The 18,034-nt window shown below is 37.8% G+C and overlaps 2 protein-coding genes and 1 long non-coding RNA gene across 3 annotated transcripts in view; 2 read left to right on the forward strand and 1 right to left on the reverse strand.

The window, feature by feature from the left end:
- The window catches only part of LOC126849482 (ubiquitin-related modifier 1), a 141,520-nt gene that overhangs the window by 121,749 nt on the left and 1,737 nt on the right, over positions 1–18,034 (forward strand). The gene's annotated exons all lie outside the window — the stretch shown is intronic.
- The window catches only part of LOC126849474 (uncharacterized), a 162,073-nt gene that overhangs the window by 50,372 nt on the left and 93,667 nt on the right, over positions 1–18,034 (forward strand). The gene's annotated exons all lie outside the window — the stretch shown is intronic.
- The window catches only part of LOC126849483 (uncharacterized), an 81,056-nt gene that overhangs the window by 44,997 nt on the left and 18,025 nt on the right, over positions 1–18,034 (reverse strand). The gene's annotated exons all lie outside the window — the stretch shown is intronic.

Below are 18,034 nucleotides of genomic sequence, written 5' to 3' on the forward strand. Positions count from 1 at the left end.
ACAATATCTTTTTTTTTTTTTGCAAAAATAAATTTTGATCTCAAAAAGATTAATAAATGTCCAGCAAAATTATTTAAACAATCTGAGTTATGATTACAAAGAATATACATATTTCCACCGTATTTGGAAAAAAATATTATTTTTTTAAATCTTTTCCATGCTAAAGAGAAAAATGTGACACTTTTGTATTATAATTTTGTCAAATTGGGAAAAGATTCAAGATTTTAATTCTAGATCATCAAACGCATTCTTCTTTCTTAGGATTAATAGATAAATAGGATAATAGAAAAAAAATGTAAAGATTAAATTGCATCATATCGTTGCGATAATAAACGATGCCAAGATACAAATCGCACCTCTCGAATAAATTGTTTTGCCCCGAAATTTTAGTTAGACTTGTGAGAGGACGAGAGATAGCCGCGTAACAATACCGTCGCCATCGAGTCCGGGCTAACACACGATGTTGTCATTGCGCATTACAATAGACGCTGCGTTATGTAAGCCGGTCACGTGTGTCACAGGTCCTATGGGCTCACGCACGCATACATGTGCCGACTTGAAGGCGGCACGGGGGGACAATCACAATCCCGCGATTCTCCCAGGCGGAATTATTGTCACGTGTTCAAGTAAAAGGCACGTTTATCGTCGATTGTTGCGGAATTTTGTTGCGCTCCCGTACCTTTTCATGCGAATAACGCTGGTAGGTTTCAGCAAAATGCACAAAAAAAAAAACAAAAAAAAAAAAAAACAGAATTGAATCGATTTGAAATTATGAATCTTTATAAACATAAAAAATTGTATATTACATAACAGTACATTAAACGTAAAAGATGTTTGTTTTGAAATATGTATAATTTATTCACATAATTTTTAATAATTCTATTCCAAGTTGCTTTTTACAATATGAAAAATATATTTTTTCCTGTCAAAGATTTATTGCATAATTGATATTAAATATTCTTATACAATAAATTTTTAATTTTTATATTTACGAAATTTTTTTCGTAAAAATTCTTCTATCCAGAAATTTTGCAATTTTATTTAGGGAAGAAGTGACATACATGAAAAAAATGTACATATATGGTCGAAATGTTTCGACTAGACTTTGAGATTTTATAGGAAATATAATTCTGAATAAAAAGTGCTTTATAAACATGGGTTGAAAAATTCTTTCTTAAAAAGTCGGCGCCCAAAAACTTTTGAAACTTCATGAAACTCTTTGTTCAAAATAAATTTTCCCACAAAATCTCAAAGTCTTGCCCTGTATATATATATAATTATTTTTTTTTATACTTTGGTATATTATTTTATTATTTTCTACTGAAACATAATATAGCCGAGGAGAGAGATGAATAAGCTTCGGCGACTAGCATAAATAATTATTATTTTACTTGTATACATAATTACAGAATTGTTATTATATATATTATAGAGACAATTATTTCTAGGTAGTGCTATATTTTGATTTATGTTATTTTACTCGAATAACGTTCGTTGAATAGAAATTGGATACTACCGTAATACGCGCGCTATTAGTATGCAGTAAAAATGAAGCGCGCGCGCCCCTTTCGAGGCGAAGGGAGAAATTAGTTTTATCCACGTCAGGGGCATCTGATATACACGGCACGCAGCGTTACCTACCGGAAGCAGAGATGGAAACGTGGAGGCTGGGCGTCGGGGCGAAGTGTAAAGCCCCCACGGGGCAACAATTGTGCATTCATCGGGGCGAGGGACTCTAATTAAAACGCATTGTTTATATTCTTTGCAGGAAGCTCCTCGCTTCTCCATCGCTCTTTCTTCGCGTCCTAGACACGCACCTCCGCTTCCGAGTCGCCTTCTATCTTCCACTTTCTCTCTCTCTCTCTCTCTCTCTCTCTCTCTCCACACTTGAGCTTTCCCAAGGGCTCTCTTATAGAAACTTTCCGGTAACTCGTTAAAGATAATGCGGAACGGAAGTCTGGTTAGGCATCTACCTGATCCCCTTTCAAACTGGTCGCGTAAACAATCGATCGTTCTACTTGCATTCTCGCGGGCGTTCCAAGCTAGAGTCGATCCTATTTCTATTGGATATATTCTTGTATCGAGAAGGCAATAAAATTTCGAACGCTGGACAAGCAATGTTATTTCTTGTTTTATTAATTTTCATCAAGCTAGTATTCCATTTTCGATATAATTGATGGAGTATCGGTTTTTCGCCAAAGAGTTTTAAAATTCGATGATACGTTTTACAAAGAGAATTCTGTAAGTTCTATTTGTATAAAAAAGAGGTAGGGAGATGTTTCGAAGCATAGAAGCTTCAACAGCCGATGTACGTGCAGACTTTTCGCGCAAACCGCTTTTAACGCGTCTGTGCGGTTGAATCGATACCTCGATAGCCGCACAATCCCTAACAGGATACAAGCTCCGCCGAGCGGAAACGCCATCGATACGCGTCGTTCTTTCGATTTGGCGTATCAGTGTTCTCGGAGCAAAGCCAGTCGCCAATTACGGCAAAATAGAATGCAAGCGACACGATTCACACATATCGGCGGAATTACGTACGCGCGCGACAAGATAGCCAGACGTGTGGAAGATGTCAAGGGATCTGTCGTACGTAGATCGGCGAACGTATAGGGGCGAAAGGACAAAAGAACGAAAGCAAAGAGAGAGAGAACGGTTTCAGGAATTGAATTTGCCGAGGACCTTCATTTCGTTCTTGTATAACTCCTACGGGTACGTCGTGCGCAGACTATCGAAGTAACACCCGTTTTACCGAAGAGAAAATCGTCGCGCGCCCGAGCCGATCTTTCTCATTCGCCCTCCTGAGGAAAATTACATTTGCCGATACAAATCGTAATTGCATGTAAAACGAGCCTACGCGAGAGATACGACCGGTCATATTTCACATTGTGCGCCGCAGTTAGCACCGCCCCGACGAACATTACGAGCGTACTTTTTCGCGTCGACGAGCATTCGCATATTCGTGTGTATACATATAGTGGCGATATGCGCGATATACGATACACGAGACAGGTATATATAGTCATATAAACAAAAAAGTAGTTGAGAATGACTTTTGATCGTAGCGGATTCATTTTTGTTGCGTTTTTAAATTTTTGACAATAAAACGTGCGATATGGTTTTTATATCGAATCGGGCGGTCATTCTTTTAATTTGTTAGTATTTTTGTCGTGAAAAGTTATGCCGATCTTTGCGAGATATTATGTATCGATTTAAGCTAATCTCTCTCTCTCTCTCTCTCTCAATTTGAATAGAATTTAATTATAGAATGTGATTTAATGTTTACAAGTTAACGGTGATTTATATAGAATTGATTTAATATTCATATAACGACGTGATTTATACATGACCAAACTTGCCGTAATCGCAAATATTCATAAGTTAATAGAGGATTGAAATGTGTAATAACTGTGAAGATTAAATTAACCTTTTGTGCCACTTTCGTGACATGGTTCGAATAATTTTCCACCAAAAATAATATAATTTCAATATATAATTACGCGATAGTGACGAAGAAATATCAATTTACAAATAAAACATGACGCTTGTACACTTCTGCAATAATAACGACGCGGTGTTTCGGAAAATTAATTAGGCTTTAAAATGTATTGCAGTCGTGAAACTTTCCGCATCTAATTACAAGAAGGTGCGACCACCGTTTTGGTAGAAACGTGAAAACCCACACATCTTACTAAACATTTGTAGACACGCAACAAACGGCATTCGTACGTGTACAAGGGCTCTTGAATCTCCCAGTAAATGTTCCGAAAGAGAAAGGGAGAGAGTACACGCTTTGTACACGAAGATACGTAGGTATGTAGGTATAAGAGGGCGAGGAAAAAGAGTACACGGGCTTCTAATAAAAGTGGCAGAGAATCTCCCCGCGTACCTTCCATCTTCTACCCTTTCACCGGCGCGGTCGCTGCCCTTTTCGCGGGCCGCTCTTCCTTTACCTTCTTCTCCGTCTCTTCCCTTTCCACAAATTACTTCTCGTTTCGCTTTTTCTCTCATCGCGACTCTCGCGTCGTTTTTAAGTCCCCGGAGGGGGAGCTATCGTGTTAACAAGCATATTTTACATTTCATTGCAGCCACTTATAACGCGCTAACCGACGACCGTTTCCAACAATCGGGTATCACGTGGCATTCCAGAACGACGTATCTTTTTTTCTCTCTCTTTCTCTCTCTTCCCCCATTATTCCCGCGAGCGCGCGAAACGTGCGGGCGAGCTCAATTAGAGAGTACGATGCGATGTAATTAGGGCCTAATTATTTAAAACGGTCGTCCGTCACGGTCCAACCGGGCATTAGCGCGCGCGCGTCAGCTCGGTTTGTAATTATAATATAAAATTAGATGATTTCAATTCACGCCGATTAAATTCGCTTCATTCTGAACACGCGTGATTTAATGACAGTCTTTAGAAAAATTCGATAATGTTTGCGCCAATCCTCTATACGCTTATTTGACGTAACATTTATTATTTCCATTTATAGAAATATAATTGGAAAAATAATTGATATACTTCGTTTTTGGACATTAATTCATATTTATGAATATTGTGTTATTCCTAGACAATTTGTTTAATTGCAAAATAATCCAATTTGCCTTTTTAATTTATACATTACTAATTTATCTTATCCTTTTATTTTATCTGCGTCAGCGATAAATTTACATAAATTAATAACGATATTTCTGAAAATCGAGTATTTACGCAATAATCCATTTATTAAATTTTAGGCTATTTCTGCATACAAAACTTTGAAATTTAATTAATTACATACGTACTTATAGTAATTTAATTATCAAGTGTGTAATTTCTGTATAAAAATACGCCAATAATTACATTCATGCTTTATATAGGTGTTACATGTATGTATGTTATTTCTGATGTGAATTTACTCGCGAAAAGCACTTTAGTGCAACTATTTCCCGATTTCCGGCTTCAACGTGACTATTTTCCGGATCACTATAAATAATGCATAGGGTAGGCGGGGCATGCGATTCATGTTCACTGCGTGTTCACGGTGAAAATGTATCCGTTTTATATACATAAAAGCACTACCGCACTGACAATTAGCTTTAATCTTGTTACCGGTATTGAGTATCCATCAATAGTTCGTGCAGTTCGCTGCAATTATGCATCGACTGGAAATGCAAAGCGAGAAGGGTTGCGGAGCAAACGGCTCATTAAAATATTATTTCGGCCGAAAATCGCGACATTTCATTCAATTATGGGAGCGATCAATAGAGTATCTAGTAAAGTGTACATTGTGTATATACGCACATTTGAGATATTACATTACACATTACGCGATTAATTTACGTGAAAAAAAATGCGATTATTGTTGATAAAAATACAAAAACATGAAAATATTGGTCTCGCTCACGCAATCTATTAGCGAAAGAAACTTCTGAGACAAATCCACAGATAGTTGCACGTATATTTTTAAAGCATACATGAATATGATCTTTTTTTCATGTGTGCTTGTGAATACTCGATGTTTTTTCTTTTCGGAAAAAAGCGTAAGTTATTTGCGTATCTTACAGCGGATAATTAACTTTGCGGATATATATAGGAACACTGTCAGTTAGAAACATCCTTCGGTCTCTCTACCAGAATTTAGAATATATACCGTTAGCCAAACTGCACATCAGGATCTATATTATGCGCATGAATATTTATGCAGAAAGCCGGGGTCGCACAGTGCGGAAGAAGAGGTACAAACACATAAATATTTATATCAAGCCGCTCGACGCGCGATTTCCTCGCAAAAATTGCTATACGCGGTGAATTCCCTTGCCCGTAATTGCTTAATCCGTTTTCTGTATTAAATCCCGTGTTGTAATTTATGCGCGCGTTATTATATCAATGACACGATGCCGCTTAAATGTTTAACGTTAATATTTACATGAACATTGAGAAAATTGTTCGCTCTTGCCGCGTCATACGAACACAATTTCGTGCAACTACGATGCAATCTCGTCGAGAAATTGTATGAAGATATTTTCAAATTACCCTAAATAAAAAATGCACGCTTAAGAAAGGAAAACGCTTCTTTATGAAAAAAGTCTCTACTTATTTATCCGATTTATCCATCCCGTTGAATTCTCAATATTTTTGTAGCTAAACTTAGTAATAATAACGATCGCATCGTTATCTGATACGAAGCGAACGTTGGCATTTGTATATTTAAATTTTTATCGCACAATGATCTGTAATTTATCGATATAGCGGAAATAGGTAGTCTGAAATAACGTGGAAACACGGAATATGCGGAAAACGGCGGAAAATAGCCGAATAGGTCAACGGCCAGGCAAAGAGGCCGTAGATAGATTCGGCTTAGCCTCGTAATATCAAGCCCGCAACATATTGAGTGCTTCTAAAGCGGTGTAGGTTACACACAAGACCGCTGAAAATGAGCTTAAAGCGAGAACTTACGCTTTACATGAAATCTATGAGCTGCAAGAGCTATGTGTATGTGTGCGTGCGTGCATGTTACTTTTGACAGCGCGCGAATAATTTACGTTTGTTGACGCGAACTGAAAAAGAGAACAGTCTTACTAAATATATGTATAACGATATCGTATACTTTTAATTAATTTCGTGATATATTTGTTAATTATAGAAGAAAAATACATTTTTTTTTTAATTAAAAATTCAAAAGAATTATTTTTTTTACACAAGTGTGCGTAGATTAATACTGAATCACACGAACGAAAGCAAATATTGTTAATAGAAGCTAAAAGCAAAAGCATATAATTTAAAATAAGCATGTTTTATATATTTGTATAAATAATTTCGTTTTTATTATAAAAGATGTTCTTTACATTTTGCAACGTTCGCGTTTTCTAAATGTATTCAAAACCTATAATTTCTGATAAAAGTTTAATAACACATATATGTATAAAATCGCAATATACACAATTCGTGTTTATAATTTCGCTATATATATCACGAAATGAATAGAAATATAAATATATCGTTATATCTCCGATGCATGAGAAATAAATTTTTTAATTAATTTAACAAATTATGAAATTAGAATTGAGGTAAAATCGTTACATTAATTTGTGAGTTAAATCAATTGCGAGAGGTATCGGCTAATATTACGAATACATTATAGTGGAGAAGCATCGTTCCTGAAAAAGAAATATCTTTTTTTTTTTTTTTTCTCATCATATTCAAGAAACGCCGCGACTTATTACTAATTTGCGACCCATTGGTCATACTAAAGATCGAATTACGAGAGGGGAGTCGCACTTGGAAAGCAACGCGGTCGAGCACGGAATACGCGCGTATACAACAGCATGGTTTGATTCTCGCGGCGGAAAACCAAATCCCCTCTTCATGTATTTGCGAAACGTGCCGCCAGCATACGAATGCGTTCGCGCTATCCGCCGATGATGCTCTTCTCTTCTCTTCTCTTCGTCCGTCACCATAATACTCGCGCTTTCATGCGTGTTTCGTATATGCGTGTTCGCTGAGAGAGAGAGAGAGAGAGAGAGAGAGAGAGGGAGACACGCACGGCTATCCGGCGGCGGCGGCGGCAGTCGCTCGTGGTTTATCCACAGTCAATAAAGGCGACCTGTCAGCATGAATACCAAAAGCAGGGTAGGTCCAACGTGACGCCGTCGCCGTCGCCGCCGCCGACGCCCTTCGCCTGGCTCGGAACACAGGGGGTGCGCGCTTGGCTGTGTTGCCGAGATTTACCGAGGCTCGTACATCATACGCACGTGCGTGCTCCGGCAGTATCGTAAATACCGAGATAGAGCCGTGTATTTCGCGTGCGCGTGTATGCGGGAGATTACGTGCGTGTGGAAACGCGCAGCCACACATTTGCGGCTCGCGCGAGACTGGATCCTCCATTGGTGGCTCGTTGTATCGGACATCGCGTTTCCGAGGAGACCCGGCGAATGTCTCGGATCTTATGATCTATCCTTCGAGTTCTCGCGTAATGAAATTTTTTACTCAAGCGAGAACAACAGAGCTTTCGCGTATCTCTCATAAAGATATATGTTAATAAAGGAGAATTTTTTAATTACTTCGCTAATGCATCGCGCAATTTTTGTAATCAAATATGCAGCTGTAATTAAAACGTAATAAAGTATAAATTATGCAAAAAGTGCAGACGAATTTTACGCTACTATTGAAAAATACAGTTATCGAAACGTGCAATAATTTCGGATAATAGCGGAAAGTTATGAATAATTGTCTGAGGAATGCAATTTAACATTGACGTTTGATATGCTACAGCATACACAATTAGATTACAATTCCAATATGAATCGAGTACTTCAGCAATAATGATACAATGTTAATGTTAATGTGAATTATGCGCCGTTTAATTAATAACTATAACCGCCCAGAATCGTCAATATTACGCTGGTATTTATCATCATCCCCGCGAAAATTCTACGGAATATTAATTACCTATCAAGTTATTAATTCACTTATGTCACTCTCGGTGGAGCGCTCGCGATTTTGTTTTGCATTCGACTCTGCGAATCGATTTTGTGCGGTTGGAAAGAGAAATATGGCATCGGCTTCTCATATTAGTGCGCGTGTCTGCGAGAAATCGCTACGTGCAAGATGCTTGCCAGAAAGGTAAAAGAATGTAAAGACAAGAGATGTGTGTTGATCGCCGTCACGAGCCCTTTTCTCTAGCTAGGTCTCGGGGAAAAATAAAGAAAACCGTTTCAATTTCCCTAATGCTCGTGTAGAGCCGCCTGGCTTCGGCATCTCGTCCTTCTCTTTCGCGAGTCTTCTCTTTCTCCTTCACCTCCTCCCCTCGTCCCGCACCCCGTTTCAAGTCCCCCGTCACTTCCCTTTATTTGTCTTCCGCTTGCCTGTTCTTGCCCTATCTCTCCCTCTCATGAAGCTTTTCCACTTCCGCGTCGTCGTTTCCGCGGCTTTTCTTCTGCTCTCTCCCTTCTGACCCCCGTCCACCTCGTCCACTTCTCCCTGCGTTTGTGTCCGGCTCACTCCATCTCAATCTGACGTAAACCTGCGGTCGACCCCATCCAACCTGAGGGACGAGAGAACCTTCTTCGGATAATCCGCGCGAGTCCGTAGTTTCCGGATAACACGACAAAGGGTGGAACAGCTTATTTCGATCCTCGAACGAGGATCGGTGAATGATGCCGAGACTTCTTTACGAATCACACCGCGATTGTTTGCTAGATTAATGTTGGCTGTAAATAAACGGTTCGTTCAAATCCGGATAATGTGTCAAAGTCGTACTCGGACTTTACGTGCCGAAGTACGCTAAATCGTATATTCCTAGAATTTTTAACGCAAAGTATTAATTATCAAGTTTTTGATTAAATTTTTTTTTTATTAAGATTTAAAACAAAGATTCATAAATAAATATCTATGACTTTTATAATTTCTTGCAACATTTTAATTTTTGACATACGTCTTGGCAATTATGTATGTAGAATCTTGCTGAAACTAGCTGCTAGATTTATCGGTTAATTCAAAATATAGGATCATAGATAAAGTCGATAGACGAATAAATGAGATAAACATTTTAACCCGGTTCGAATAATTTAATCGCCATATAAATAATCCAATACAGGAATGTTAAACGATCATTGTTTAATTTTCTATAGTGGAATCTACAGCTATCTATCTCGTATTCAATTGCCGTTATCTTATTTTGAAACTAGCAAGCTAAATCTTTCACCCTTTTGTCCGGTAATTATTTAAGGATCAGCATGCAATCCTTTTGCGATGTAAGGCTGCGCAAGAGCCTTGCACATTTGCATATTTGCATTTACGTGTACGCGACGTTTCCATAGTTTGCACGAAATCCTCTAATATAATTGCTGTAATTAAACTTATTGATCGCGTTCTCTAATCGTGACAAGGGCATCGAATTTTATGTATATATTCCAATTCTTTGATCTATTTTTATTTGGCTTGCTGTCTTCCAGTAATTCTCTTTCTTTCACTTTCCTACTGTGCTATTTTCTATACGCAGAAAGTAAGAGAGTATTTTTAATGTTAAAATCTCTAGAGATTACAATTATCTATAAAATGTGAATTAGTACGATAATTATCAAAATCTGATCTCTTTTTTTCTGAAATAGTCGTTACAAATAGAAAGAATGGAGAAATTTTTCGAAAAACTCGCGCATGCATATATACACATACACAGATACGCGCGCGCACACACACACACACACACACACACACACACACACACACACACACACACACACACACACGAAGAATCGGGTATCCGTAAATACAAACAGATCTTCAACGGAAGGATTGCGAGTGGCAGAGCAGTACTCTCCGAGACACTAAGCTCGGCTAATGAAACGAATATATATCATCATGGTCGTGCGGCCAAATCCGTTTCTACTATTACTACACACGCCATTACGCCCCTGACGCCGTGCGTTAAGCGTCCCATTTAACCTCGTCTAAGCTCCCTGCTAAAGCGTATGTAACGCGTTTGCAATTGAATCCTAGCAAGTTATATAAATCCGCAAAATTATACTTTGAGACTAAGTTGACTCTCTTATTTGAAATTGCGGTGACGTTGCAGCTAACAATAAGAGCGAGGCAAGTGATGGCGGTGGCGTTTTGACAATGAAAAGTAATTAGAAAGTTTAATTACGGATTTTACGCGATCATAAAGCGAAAGGATTAACGATCTACAGAGTCTAAGATGTCGTTATTTATCTAATATTCGATTGGAGTAAAGTTTAATGCTGTAAAGATTTGAGAGCGTAAAAAATATATATTTTAAGAAATGAATTGTATAATAATAACGACTATATCTTTAAATATTATGTTATCTATTTGTATTCATAATCCGAGATATTAAAAGTTATTTTCTATATTTGTCTTTTCGAGAGTGAGTGGTTAATTTCCACCGTTTCTTAAATTTGTTTGCCGCAATATCGTAAAAGTTCACGATTTTTAATTAAACTATCAGCCACAAGTCGAGAACTGAGCGGGGCCAGTGAGCGAAAGTACTTCTCCAAGCGGCTAGCAATAGCGGATCCTTAATGACCACCCGGAATTGTTTGCGCCGCTGAAACGATTTAATGCAGGAAAGTCTCGAAGGTTACCTTCGGGACTATGCGAGATAATACCCGACCGCCCCTTCTGGGACAAAATCTCTTCCGAAAGCTTCGTTACGTTAGGATGCGCTATCCGAGATGCGCGCACGCTCAAATGTTAACAAGAATTCTCGGATCATCATATATTTGCGGTAAAAAATTAAATTAAACAGATATTTTTGTATTACAATTATAACATATTTTTTTTAATCTGAATTTAAAAAATTTTTGAATATCTATTGAATTTTTATGATGATGATTAAATGTTTTTTTTTTTTTCTTCTTTCAAGAAAAAAGTATTTGCTAACACACAATAAAGATATAACAATTTGTTAAAATATTTCCTTTTCCACGAATTTAAAGATGAAGTGATACGATCTGCTATCTAAATATTCATTAATTAAAGTTTAATAAAATACTTTAATAAGATCGATTATTATTGTTCATTTTCAAGCAAATATTCGTCAGGAAATATCTGTGTATTTTCAATGTTAGAAAGTCAACGTGAATATATAACTTTTAGGAATTTATTACTTTTACATAAATCGCATTAGAACGTCTTAGATATCGGCAGGACTCGACGAGAAGTTCTCCAATCTCCTTAGCGTGCGCTTCTCAAGCTACCTCCGGTTGCAGTGGCTACGCTCAAACTCGATGATTGCGTTTGCCATTTACTGCCGTTATTTACCGGCGGTTCAAGAGAACTCGGGAAAACACTCTTGACGGTAGTAAAATCCAGAGAATACGGACGCTTATGATTAATGCAATTCATGATTTCAATAATGGAGATCCGCATAAACAACGAACGATTGATAAACGGGAAGAAAGATATACGTTCTCAATGATTTCAAATGGATTTCGTGAACCTTGAAAATTAGAGGGCTTGCTACTAATTAGGAAGAGCACTTCTGATCTACCAATTCCTACCACGTCTCTGCCGATCCTTCCTAACTTCTCAATGCTATCCAAATTACTGGAACTTCCCTCCAAGTTGCACTTTCGCGCGAACTTTATCAGCTAATATAATTTGTTTGACGATTGTTCAAATATTAAAGGTCAGAATAGTCAGCTATATTTTATATTACACGTAATGGTTTGCTTTACGAATTATGATGATTTATGAGCTACAATCCGATATTGTATAAGTTCACAAGCGGTACATAAATATTTAAAACAGAGCTGAAACTTGAAAAGATAAAAGATTTTTTTTATTGAAGAGTTTTTTTTTTTTGTATTTCTCGCATAAACGTGAAAGAAATAGAATAAAAGCGCTGCGTCTGTAGTAAAAGTAAGTTCTCCAGGGAATGCTTGCATAAATAGTCGAGTATGACTTCTTATTTAGTGGAGAAAACTTGCAGCAGTTTTTATTTTCAGTGCACGATAAAATCTAATTAGAAAAGATATCGATTATCTATTTTATTCGTAGTTTTTTTGATATTCTTTACATTACAATGTCTTAGAAAGTTCCTGGACGCTTTTAGTGCGGCGACGCTCCTGGGAAACGAACGGACAAGATAGATGCGAGTTACCGGTTGGGAAAATGTTCATTATTCAAATTATCCAGAATACAATAACCATCGTCGCGTGATAGCTTTCATCGATTGAATTGCACAAGCATGTTGCAGCGCGCGATGCCTTCTCCAAGTCAGACTGCATTAAACGTGTCTCTTGTAGAATGAATTATGTTCAAACAAGCTCTATAATTTATGTATACTTTCTTTTTTATTTTGCAAGAAATTTTTTAAAATTAAAATTTAGGAAACGCGTCTAAAAATTGAACGTTTAATCAATTCTAACATTTATTTATGATTTTAAAATCGAGATTTTATAATTTTTTAATATTTCAATTCCAAAATTATTTTATTGATGGTTTGTATTAGTTTGTATTATTTCACACTTAAAAAGTTATAGTCAAAATAGTAACAAAATAATTGTTTCAATGCAACAATCTTTTTTCGATCGATTTAATTGTTTTCTGTCGTAGGAGAGCATTCAAAGCATTGAAACAAGCGCGTAGGTGTTTGTGTAAACCATATTTCAGAGATTTCTTCCTTCGATCCCATTTTTCTGTAGTTGAAACTGCCCGGAGGCGGTTGAGATTTTTTTCCCCATTTTCGACGAGCGGACGTCGTCACTCAGGGTATGGTAATCGTTGACTGGCGCTTGATGTCCCTCATCAATCCGCGTAGAGCGCGGCATTCATCCTCGTATCTGTCGTGGCTGTCGCGAGTTTATCGCCGACAAAACGCGGCGGCGCCCGTTAACGACGTGAAATACGGTCGTCCATAACGAAGGGACTCTTTTTGAGGACCATGAGGGCGGCCGACGTGGCGGCGGCCATATTTTCGCTTTCGCTGTTTCGTTTTCGCGCCGCGGCGCGTTATGGGGCTTTAAAGGGGCATCGTAATGACCATTGCTCGGCGTTGATTAAAAAAGCTGCATCCCCTCAAGGGGGACGCGTGCGAGCTTCGTGCTTAACGATTTGACATGCGTTTAGGGAGTTTTAAACTTGCCTCTTTTTCGAATCATTAAATAATTAACTATAGTGTATGTTGTGTATGTTGTTAGATATAAAATAAATTATAATCCTTTTAATTTAAAAAAAAAATATATATATATCTGTAGGTATAATTTTTTTCTATAAATTTATATATTTTATTATAAACTTATATATGTGATTAATATTATATATATATATATATATATATATATATATATATATATATTAATTAGAATTTATGGAAACATATTATTATTAGTTTTTTTGTATAATTTTTTATATTATATATTTATACAATTTTAATTTTTTTTTGTTCCTAAAATGAAAAATATTTATTTTCTGGCTGATTTAATTGATGACCTATCGATCTGGTCATCATTGAATCTGATTTCAAGAATTGCAACAGCCATAATAAATAGCGTCACACGATATGCCTTTGAAATTTCCGCACGTTTTTTAATAACATTAACGCAAAACGCCGTTCGTTGTCTGTTGTAATCTCGCGGTAGCTCGCTCGCGTCATTTTACGGTAGAAAAAAAAAAGAAAGATAAAAAGGGAAGCACTCGAATCTCCATGGTAGCCGTGAGAGGAAACGATTTCTGCGACTATACTGTCTCGCTGATGTCGGCGAGAACGGAGACCCGCGCGCGGCGGGAAGGGAATTTAAGCCGCGAGGATAATCCGCAGCTTTAAAGTGTTGGAGCAATAACGCTGATACTTTTCGCTTGCCTGTCTATATTCCGCCCATCACGTTCCCATCGTATTCACACCGACGCCGGACATCGACATTTCGATGTCCCCTTTATATCGGACTTGAACAACAGCGCGCAAAGGTCGGAGTCTATCTTTCTCAACGGACGAGCGTATCGACCGTAAGGGCTGATATTTTGCTTGATATATTTCTGTTTGATAAAGTAACGACATGATGATGATTATTTATTTACTTAAATGTTCCGTTAATTTTTCCGAAAGTTTATCATTTTACGAGACACCGAGCCAAGTGGAAAAAGGTCTCTTCCGGATGGAAGAACATCTTTCGAGAAATGCACACCATAAAATTTTGATAATACAGTTAACTTTTATTTATTTAATGCTCTCATTTGTTTATGTAAGATTAAATTCTAATTGAAAAATTATACGCAACAAAGGTAATTGTTCGCTTTTCGTAAAGAATACGGAAATATCATCGGGAATATCGTAAGATCTATTTTCTATAGTCGTCAACTTTCCCGGCGAAGGGAACAATGCCGGGGAAAAATTTGTTGACGTAGCTCCATGATCCTATCGCACAGGTAGCCTCGTAAAAAGCACACAGCGGAGGACTGACATGGTGGTGGAAAGGAAAGGGCAGCGAACGCGAATCCGGTTATCGGTTACCCATAAATCGAAACTGAACGAGCTGACCGTAGTAGATGGGTCATCATAATCCGAGCGGACGATGCGTACCGGCATCGTCGATTGAAGCTGCTTGCAGACAAGCGAGAGTTGTGGTTTCGTAAAAAAAAAAAAAAAATGAATGCATGTAAACGCGCAATTGCATAATAAATAGAAATAATATTAGAAATACTTGGAAATAATCATTCTTATTACGCTAGTAATGACAGTTATGCACGTGGACAGATATCGTCAATATAAAAATTAATTTTATATTGCATGTAAATGTAATTTACATTTATGTTACAAATATATAATATTTATTTTTTCAAGCTTTAAAAAAGATTTTAATATAATAAATTTGATATGAAATTCATATCCTTCTTCCCATCTTTGCACTTGCTTGTTTTCTGATCTCTCAAATTTTTTATTTAATAATTCTTTTGTATAATTAATAATTAATTAATACGTATACACGTTGTTACAAAAGTTTATCTCTTGTATAATATTATAATATAAAAAACATCTTTTAAATATATCATTGATTGAAATCACCAACTAATTTTTTTCAGTAGAATTTTATTAATTTACAGTGCTATGTTTACATAACATGAAATGATTCGCTGCTTTTCGATTCACACTGATTTCATTTGTAAGAAAGTACATAATTCAGGTAGAAATATTCTCTGGGGAATAATCGGACGGCAAAAAAAATTGTAATGAATTATATTTATAATATCTTAATATGAATTTGACGCGGGTGTGAGCTTTCGCGCGGGAAGAAAAGACGAGCCGACGTTTATTCTCGAAATATTCGCCCGGATATATTTTGCGCTGCAGCGCAATGGCGAGCGTGACGGCGCGGTGTCGGACAACAAATGATTTAATGAGAGAAGGGCTGGAAAATATCCGACAGTAGCAGCCAACCGGGAAATGAGAGAGGGAAAAAGGGACACGCGTGACGGCCGAAAGTGCGAGAGGGACGGAGAATATACGGCCTGTGCGAAGACCGGTCGCATGAACCCTCTGATGCAGCGAAATACCAATGAAACTTGGAGTGTGAAGAAGAGGGGGACCTTTTCGGGATACAGTCCTCTCTCTCCATATCTGGCTATTGCGCCACCGATAACATCATGCGCGGCGATTAACAGTGCTTTGTTCGCGTTTTTTAGCGCTTATTCTAAGTTACGTAATCAGATTGCGGATACGGATATATTTGATTTTCGTTTCACGGATCGTCTGTTTCGTTATCGCGCTATGTCGAATATATATGTGATCGAGTTGGCAGTGGTTCGAAAATGCGGGTCTTTCACGCAGCGAAATGTTCGGATTGCGGCAATGACGCTACCGCTCTTTGCGCGGATGATAATTTGACCAAGCTGCGAGAGCCGCGATTACATTTACCGCGGCTGTGCAGATCCCGCGACTCTACAAACCAACTTTACCGCCCTTTAAATGAACGCGCTCGGTACGTGACGAAAATTTCAGATTCGTTATTGCGACGAACGCCGTGAGGAAGTTTCGACGTGTCAAGATTAGACGCGCAACTCTTAGCTCTTTCGCGTGTAGAGCGGCTGGAATTCAACGCGCGGATAAAAGTTTCTCGCTATGTTTGAGTAGGAAGGGAAACGTAGAGACGATAAACAGAACGCGCGCGTGTAAATCCGTCCCTTTTAAATACTTACACATTTTACTGCGCGCGTGCATCTCGCGAAACTACGTGTCGGCCCGTCACCCATTCGCCAAAAATCACTCCGACAACGATATAGCGCGTACTTTTTTTTTTTACGGTGTCGAACAAATTTCCGTCGACGAGCGAGATCTCGTCGGAGACGAGATATTTCGATGCTCCTCTCTCGACAAAAATCCACCAATCCGCTCGAGCGAATCGCGCGACTCCGCAAAGATTCGCCCCTCGGGAATCGTGACGGGGGTTGACACTGTAAAACTTTTACGGCGTGCATTATGACGCGCAGCGTAGTGGATTGCAGGAATGTAAAAAAAAAGGAATGAGCCGCGTTAGCGTTACAACAACGCGAGATCTTGTCGCGCATAAAGCAAACGTTATGATTCTCGCGCTTCCTCTCCCTCGTCGCCCGACGTTTATTGAAAGAATTTACAACGACAAAAACTTAATAAAGGCCGCGTGGCGCTCTTCGCCGCCAGCCAGAGTACTCGAGTGAATCACGTAGCACGGCAAAAATCCCCGGCGCTAGATTACAACAGGTGCACGTTGTAAAAATTACAACGCTGTTCATTAAAACAGGCGGGAGAGAGAGAGAGAGAGATAATTTGTTGCTAAAGAGAACACGGACAGATCGTATTCACAAGCGAATAGAAATGATACGAGTATACACGGACAAAAGATACATGTGGATGGATATTTTCACACACACATACACTCACACACACACACGAATCTATCTCCATATACAGAGAATGTTTTCGGCTATTGTACCTACATCCACGTAGACATTCCGTACTCGAGTTCGTAGCTCGATTTAGCGACAGTTTATGCCACGGTGTGAACGCAATGTCTATATGCTTTACGCTTACACGCTACGTGTTTCTACAGAGCGATTCATCCTCGTTTCAATTTTAAACGCCAATGAACCAAATATTGTTAATCACGAATATGATTTATTTAAGATAATATAGATTGATGCACATATTTATATTATAAAATACATATAAATTTTGTTGTTTTAAATATATGAATAATAATAATAAAAAATATTTTGCAATTATAAACTTTAAAATTACATTGTATTAATTTGTATTTACAGTATAACATTATTTACTTTGAATATATAATAATTTTCACTAATGTTGTATATAATGAAATTGAAAAAAAATCTTTTATCGTGATTACGAAGAGAAGTGAAACAATTGCTTGTCCAGAGTTATTACTCCTCGAATCTCAAGTATACACAATTTGGCGATGAAGTGTGAATGAATGTGCAAAATTGCTAACTTGTTCGGTTTTGCGGAGATGGAGATCATTTCAATTGCCGATAGTTTGTGCCGCACGCTGTACGAGAGCGCGATGAAGGGGCTCGTAATAGGAGCGCTGCTACCGATGAAAT

The sequence above is a fragment of the Cataglyphis hispanica genome, chromosome 5 (assembly GCF_021464435.1).
Source record: "Cataglyphis hispanica isolate Lineage 1 chromosome 5, ULB_Chis1_1.0, whole genome shotgun sequence".
Taxonomy (NCBI): Eukaryota; Metazoa; Arthropoda; class Insecta; order Hymenoptera; family Formicidae; genus Cataglyphis; species Cataglyphis hispanica.